Source organism: Myotis nattereri (genome assembly GCF_964212035.1).
Source record: "Myotis nattereri genome assembly, chromosome: 6".
In the NCBI taxonomy this organism is placed as follows: Eukaryota; Metazoa; Chordata; class Mammalia; order Chiroptera; family Vespertilionidae; genus Myotis; species Myotis nattereri.
The window spans coordinates 64,463,328-64,470,162 of record NC_138081.1 but is presented as its reverse complement, the minus strand read 5'-3'; the positions used below and the strand labels follow the sequence as shown (position 1 = coordinate 64,470,162).

Here is a 6,835-nt window from a genome sequence, read left to right as displayed (position 1 = left end):
CCTCACTCAAATAAGATAGGGCCTCACCAACCTACGCCTCCAAACAGGGGAATCTGAAGGCCTCTGGTCAAATTATCTGCACAAGGGTGGGGCTTTCTTATGTCTCAGCCGCACAGGATGAGTCTCAAGCACCATTGCTGCATAGAGTGGAGCCAGGAAGTAGATAAGAGTGGGTAGTCAAGAAAGGGTCAGAGTGGGAGGTACAACTAATTAGAATGTAAAGGAAAGGAACAGGCCATCTTATGACAAAAAAGCCTCCTTTGTTAGAATCCCACAACGATCCCTGTGAGATCTGTTGGAAGATAACTATTTCGTGAAATTAAATAGTATTTCTATGTATACCCTCAAAGTTGACCAAGTCTCATTTCCTGACATTAAAACCATATCAGGTAATAAACCAGGCCTTCCCTGGGAAGTCAGGCAAACAATCAAAGATGCCCATCGTCAATCACCACCATCTTTCCTACTTTCCCTGTGGCCTGGTTGGGATACAGGCCTCTTGTTCTGTAGGTCCAATCCTTCCTGACAGCCCGGCTTGCCCAGTATGGACACAGGCATGTTGAGAGCACCCACCAGCAGAGGTCCAGTGGACTTTGGCTCTAAAACCATGTTCATAATCACACTATTAAGTCTATTCATCTCAGTCTCCACCTCTTTAAAAAGGAAGAAAGCTGGAGAGCCACACAACAAGTGGTCTCTGCTGTGGCCCCGCCAGGAGAAGCAACTACCCAGTTTGGCCAAAATTTAATAAGAAAGAGCAGGTATGAAAGCAGTACCAGAATCCCAGCTTCAGACACTCTGCTGGGCCTCTTCCAAAGGCAGTTTTAACACCATCTACCCCTACCTCCTCCCAAGCTTGCACTGGGGTGGTGAATATAAAGGGTCCTTCTTTTTCCACATGAGATTTTCCCCAGATCAACTCCTTCTGGTCCAAGGCAAGAATTCCAAGGAGGTGTATATCTTAAGGGTGGTTTTCTGAGAATACCTGACAGTTCATCTTGAAAAAGGAGGAGGTGTGCACAAACTGCTTCCATGGCCATTTAGTCTTTATGAAAGTAGTGTGAGCTCCATCTCGCTATCTCCCCATGTTATGTATGTGAACATGTGATTTGCCTCATTTAGTGCTCTGAATAGTTGCACTGTGGAGCGGGAATCAAAAACTATTCTATTTGCATTTGATTAGGTACTGATTCTATATTTATTGAAAAAAATCAAAGAAAACTTGTCTTCTAAAAATTGAAAATCTCAGTACCTAATCAAATGATAATGGAGGTCATTGAGATCCAGTGCGATTCAGATTTGAAGGCAAAATTCAGTGAGGTTGGAATGCCTGAATTTTACAAATATTTACCTGCCAGGTTTGAAAATACTCAAAAATTCACATATGAAATTATTTCCATGTTTCGAAGTACTTATCTGTGTGAGCAGTTATTTATAATTATGAAAGGAAATAAGTCTTCTGTCAGATCCAGAATTAGTGACATTTACCTTGGGTCAGTTTTGTAAGTAATCACTGCGATCAAGATTTCCCCGGAAGCAGGAAAGACAGTAGAAAAGAAGAGATGCCAAGTGTCATGAAGAAGACATTAATTTTATCATTGCTCTTGTTCTTTTCAAAATAAACCTATGTTTCTATGAAAAAAACAACAACAAACTACTCTAGACCAGTGCTACCCATAGAAACATAAAGTAAGCCACATATGCTAATTTAAATTCTCTAGTAGCTTCATTAAAATTTAAAAGAAATAGGTGAATTAACTTTAATAATATATTTTATCTAGCACATTATAGCCAGACTATTATCTTCTTAGCATCTAATCAATATAAAATGTAGATGTTTTCTTTTCATGCTAAATCTCTGAAACCCATATACCTATTATGTTTACAGCACATCTCAATATAGGCTATACAAATACTCAAGTACATGTCAAATGCTTAATAACCACGTGTGGCCACTGGCTACCACATCGGACAGCCCGGTTCTAGACCAGTGGTTCTCAAGGTGTGGTACCCAGACCAGCAGCAACAGCAGCATCACCAGGGAACTGTTAGAAGTGCAAATTCTTGAGCCCCATTCCAAACCTACGAAACCAGACCCTCTGGAGGTGGGACCCTCCAGGCTGTGTTTTAACAAGTCCCATGGGGTCATTCTGATCCACACTAAGGTTTGACAATTGCATTCAGAAACACTTGGCTAGCCATGGCAGGCTAGCACTGAAGAAGAGGAGTATCTTCTTTTTAAACAATTCTCTTCTGTGGAAATCTGCTAGTCCTAGTTTTGGTTCCATTTCTTGGGACTATGGAATGAATTACCAACACATAATTTCACTTATCATTTTATTTAAGGAGAAAACAAAACACAGTAACTACCCTATGCTATCACCTTAAGTTCAGTTACTAACTTCTCTTGTCCTCGGTTTCCTCATCTGTAAAATAGGGATCCTTTAATATGTTAGCGACTTTTTAAAAAGTACTGCGTACAAAAAAAGACTCAGCAAAAGTGACTGATATTTTTAAAATACAGTTAAAAATTAGTGGGCAGGAAAGGCAATGTTACAGATATTGAGCACAGACAGAAGCCAATTCACTTATATTTCTCAGGACATTAGATTTGCTGGGGGGTGAGGGTGGGGGAGAAGGGTTCTTGCCAAAATCATTAAGGAGAATGAATCTGAGCATGCCTTAAAGCAGAACTTTCAGTAAACAGGAATTACCTATGAAGAAAATCAGGAAGCCAAAGCGTTTCTTTGTATGAAGTTACATCCTGCCATAGAAAAGCTGGATAGGAAATAAAGACTGATGCACTCCCAAATGTATGCAAAACTAGCTATTATTCCATCAAGGAAAATCTGAGCCAAAGCTCAGATTCAGTGAAGGGAAAAAAAACGTAAGAAGACATGAGAAGCCAAAGACAACCAATGGCTGCAATTAAACATGATTCAGAAAAAACTATACAAACAAATCTCCACTCAATGTTACAGATTCCTTAATCAACGCCTGTCTTCTCCGCCTTCTCCCCCCATTTCAGTACTAATTCCTCCAGACTTTTTGCTTGAAAATAAATATGTGTGTGTGTCCACGAAAATAAGAGACTAATAAATTAACCCTAATTCCCCCCTTCTCGTTCTTGTTATTAATCATATTAATTGTGCGTTCCCAAGGTTCTCTTCGCTTTTTCAGGGTTCTGTGATGAGATTCCACCTTGTACTGTACGCTTCAGTTTGATCAGAGAAAACACTTTCACCAGCCTAATACTTCCCCAATTTATCCTTCCACCTTCAAATAAAAAGACACCAGAAAGGCAAGCGAGCCCTTCCTCAGGCAGAGTCCCATGGCTTGAGGGAATGGCAGATGTCTCTCTGCAGTGACAACTGCAACCTTCCGCAAAGCAGAAACTGCAGTTCACTCTCGCCCCTCCTTCTCCCGCCCCAACTCCCTAGCTCGCAAGTCCACACAACCCTGAGGAACACACACACACAACTCCAGCCTCGCGTCTCTCCCCAAACACTCAATAAGCCAGGATGCCGGCTGCCACATAACGCTCTACCCACTCGGTGGCCCCACCCACTTCAGTACCGCCCCCGCCCCAGCACCAATGGTCGCCGCGCGAGGCTCCCGAGGGGCCCGTGGATAGGGTAGCGCTGCCTGCCACTCCGGGGGTGTGTCCCGCCCCCTTCTCACAGGGCTGAGGCTGGAGGGGCAGGCGCATCCAGCGCGAGTAGCTGGGAGCAGCCGCAGCAGCGGCAGCGCGTCGTTGCAGTCGCGCCATCTGTCAGAGCTGAGCCGGCGGGGAGGGGGCTGCCGCGGGTGAGGAGGAGGGGTCGTCGGGAGCCGAAGATCGTCGAGACCCGCCCGCCGGCCGGCCGCGGGAACGGAAGCGAAGCTGCCCTCGGAGCCGCGCGTCCTTCGCCGTCCCGGCGCGCGGCGCTTCACCCCGCGCCCCGAGGGCTCCCCGGGCGCACACAAAGCCGCCGCCCGCACCGCACCACCCGGCGGCCGCCGGCCGCGCCTGGGAAGGATCCGGCCTCCGGGCCGGGGAGACCCGGCGCCGCCCCCCTCAGCGCCCTCGGCAGGCCCACCGGCTCCCGAGCCCGCCGCAGCCACCGGATCCTCAGGAGCCGCCGCGGCCGCGCTGGAGGAGGGCGGAGAGCGGACCATGTGAATGGGCTCCGGAGCCTGAGTGCCGCACAGGTGAGCGTCCGGGGATGCGCGGCGAGGCCGCGGGGATGCTCCGGGGACCCGGCCGCCGGCGCCCCGCGCAGCGCTGCCCCCGCGGCGGGGCCCGGCGCTCAGGTCTCCTGGCCGCCGCCGGGTCCTGCGCGCCCTGCGGGGCTCGGGGAGTTGGCCCCGCTCTCGGTCTTCCCGCTGCCGAGCGGGAGGCGGGCGCTGCGCCTTCGGTAGCGCAGGAAGGGGAGCCCATTTTCCCGTCCGCGAGCGCGAGCGGGGCGAGAATGGGAATCGGCTTCGGGGCGAGGCTGCCCCAGACTCCGCCCCCGCCCTCCTTTCGGGGCCCCCCGCGGGGACCCGGGCTGTGTGTGTTGTTTTAATGTCAGGGATGATGTAATCACTTAATAATTGATGCCCCACGCTGCTTCCCTCGCCACCCCACCCCTGCCCCACTCCTCCACCTTTCGGCCTCCTCCTCCCTGGGCCGGCGCCTTCCCCAGCGCATCCTCCTGCCTATTTCTGGCACCTCCCTTGCACTTCCCCCATCCTCCCCTCCACTCTTCCTGTGCCGCCACCCACCCACCACCCTTTCCCTGTCCCCAGTGCCGGAGCCTTCGCTCCTCTTCCTCCGCTCCCCACTCTTGCTCCCCCAAGCTCCTTCCTCCTCCCTTCCCTGCTCGATGGATTTCCTCTCTACTTCCCTAGGTCGATGATTGTTGTTATTTGGTCACCTCCCCTCTCTTATCTCTTCGGCCACAGGCGGAGGGGACTGGGCCAGAAAGAGGCCACAGAGCTTGGGCCCAGGCGGAGATTTGCTGGGACTCAGTGAGAAGAGGGATAATAAAGTCACCCTTCTTGTCCCTCCTCCCCCAATAAATCACGCAGACTGCGTGTGTGTGTGTGTGTGTGTGTGTGTGTGTGTGTGTCACACAAAGAGCTCTTTCAGTGCCCAGAGAAGAGACGCACAAAGTACCCAAGGATGGGCGCAATGCTTCTTCTTTCTCTTGCTTGGGGCTTCCCTTTCTCTCAGATAAAGCAGTCTTTCCTGCCACATTTACCAAAAAAAATAAATGGCCCCAGATGCAGGGTAGCAGGTGCTAGCATTTTGCTGTAATCCTGGACTGGCAGTGTTGACGGGCAGCTGCAGTTATTTCTGAGATTCAAGGGGGAAATGATTCCAGCCATCTTAAGAGTTGTTTTACTTTCAAGGTAGCCCTCCCTACCCGTTTTAATCCCGTCTCTTTAGGCGCTAAGAGCTGAAGTGGGATAAATTAATGTGGGGGCAGAAAATGTTGTTACTGAATCAGAGAATTAAATTGGTGTTTGATAGGAGGGGAGCAGCCTGACTTGCTGCTGCTTCTCCAGCCTACAGAGTGCTGAAACTGAAGTCTTTTGAAATGAAATCTTGTCTTCCCAGTGTTTTTTGCTTTGCCCTTATATTAAAACAAGTTCTTGGGGCATTGATAACAGCATTGAATTGGTATTTGGAAGGTATTTGGAAGACCACTAGAAACTGTCTCTTATCTCGAGGTAGCCTTCAGAGGCCCACATCCTTCCTCTCCACCCAGGTGACTGCAATACTTTCCACCCTTCATGTTCTCTTTCTCCTGATCTCTGCCCCATGGGGACTGTGAGGAAGGGATTCACAGACTTTTGGAGGAAGTGGTTTGTTACTATCTCAAGGTTTTGGAGGCACTTAGCTTATGAGCAAAGGATGTAAAGAATCTTTTTGACTGAACCTTGAACCATCTGCTTGATGTTCCTCTTAGAGAGGAAATTGTTAATGTAAATCTGGGGGCTTGGTGTTACATTTTGTAAGCCAGTAACTATTACATGCTTAATTGATAACTGGTTTCAATTAGGTTGAAACCAGTGATTCCTACAAGCATGTTTCTTAAACTGTTTTAAGTAATAGAACTATCTCGTTTGCTCTTCAAGAATTTTATTAGAAAAAGGTTAAGATTAATATTAAACATTTATTTCTGCATTTTCTAAGGACATTCACTGTGGAACTTTTTATATTAAAAAAAAGCAATAGGGTTAATGAGTGTACTAGAAAAACAAAGAGTTGTTTGTTTGATGCCAGACCCAAGAAGGAAGGTCAGTGCACAGTAAATATGCATTCTGTTGACCAAGTAAGAGAGACTTCATGATAAGGCTGAATGTGAACAAATCTACATTCAGCTTTCTGTGCCTTTATCTGTGCTTTCTTCTGGGTATGGAATCTCCAACCCCATCTGATTTGCCTGGGTACCATTTAACCTTTAGGGCCCAGTTCAAAAGTCATCTCCTCTGTGAAGCTTTCTCCATCCTTTCTCCTCCAAAACACATCATGCTTCCAGTTTTGTTCTCAAACTTCAGTAGCAGACATTATGTTTGGCATGTGTCTGTTTCCATCATTAGTTGAGAGAAGGGACCTGGTCTTATTTATCTTTTCTCAACAAATGTGAGTTAGGTCTTTGATATGTGCTAGACATCTGGATTAATTAGGCTAATTTTAGTAGCTGTAACAAGTAGACCTGCAAAAATATAATGGCTCAACAGCAATAGATATTTATTATTCTTCATGTAATAGTCCAAAATGGGTGTTTGTGGTCGATGGGTGACTTTCTTCCAGGTAGTGATTCTGGGATCCATGTTGTACCATCTCATAGTGCTCCATTGTAAC

General features: G+C 47.6%; 1 protein-coding gene across 5 annotated transcripts in view; it reads left to right on the top strand.

The window, feature by feature from the left end:
• The first annotated feature begins 3,681 nt into the window (after positions 1–3,681).
• The window catches only part of FYN (FYN proto-oncogene, Src family tyrosine kinase), a 206,560-nt gene continuing 203,406 nt past the window's right edge, over positions 3,682–6,835 (top strand). For 2 of the 5 annotated variants that reach the window (XM_081094723.1, XM_081094719.1), the window contains exon 1: positions 3,682–4,191. The gene's annotated coding sequence lies outside the window, so the exon portion shown is untranslated. The remainder of the gene's footprint in view (positions 4,192–6,835) is intronic. The other 3 variants (XM_081094722.1, XM_081094720.1, XM_081094724.1) reach the window with 3 other exon arrangements.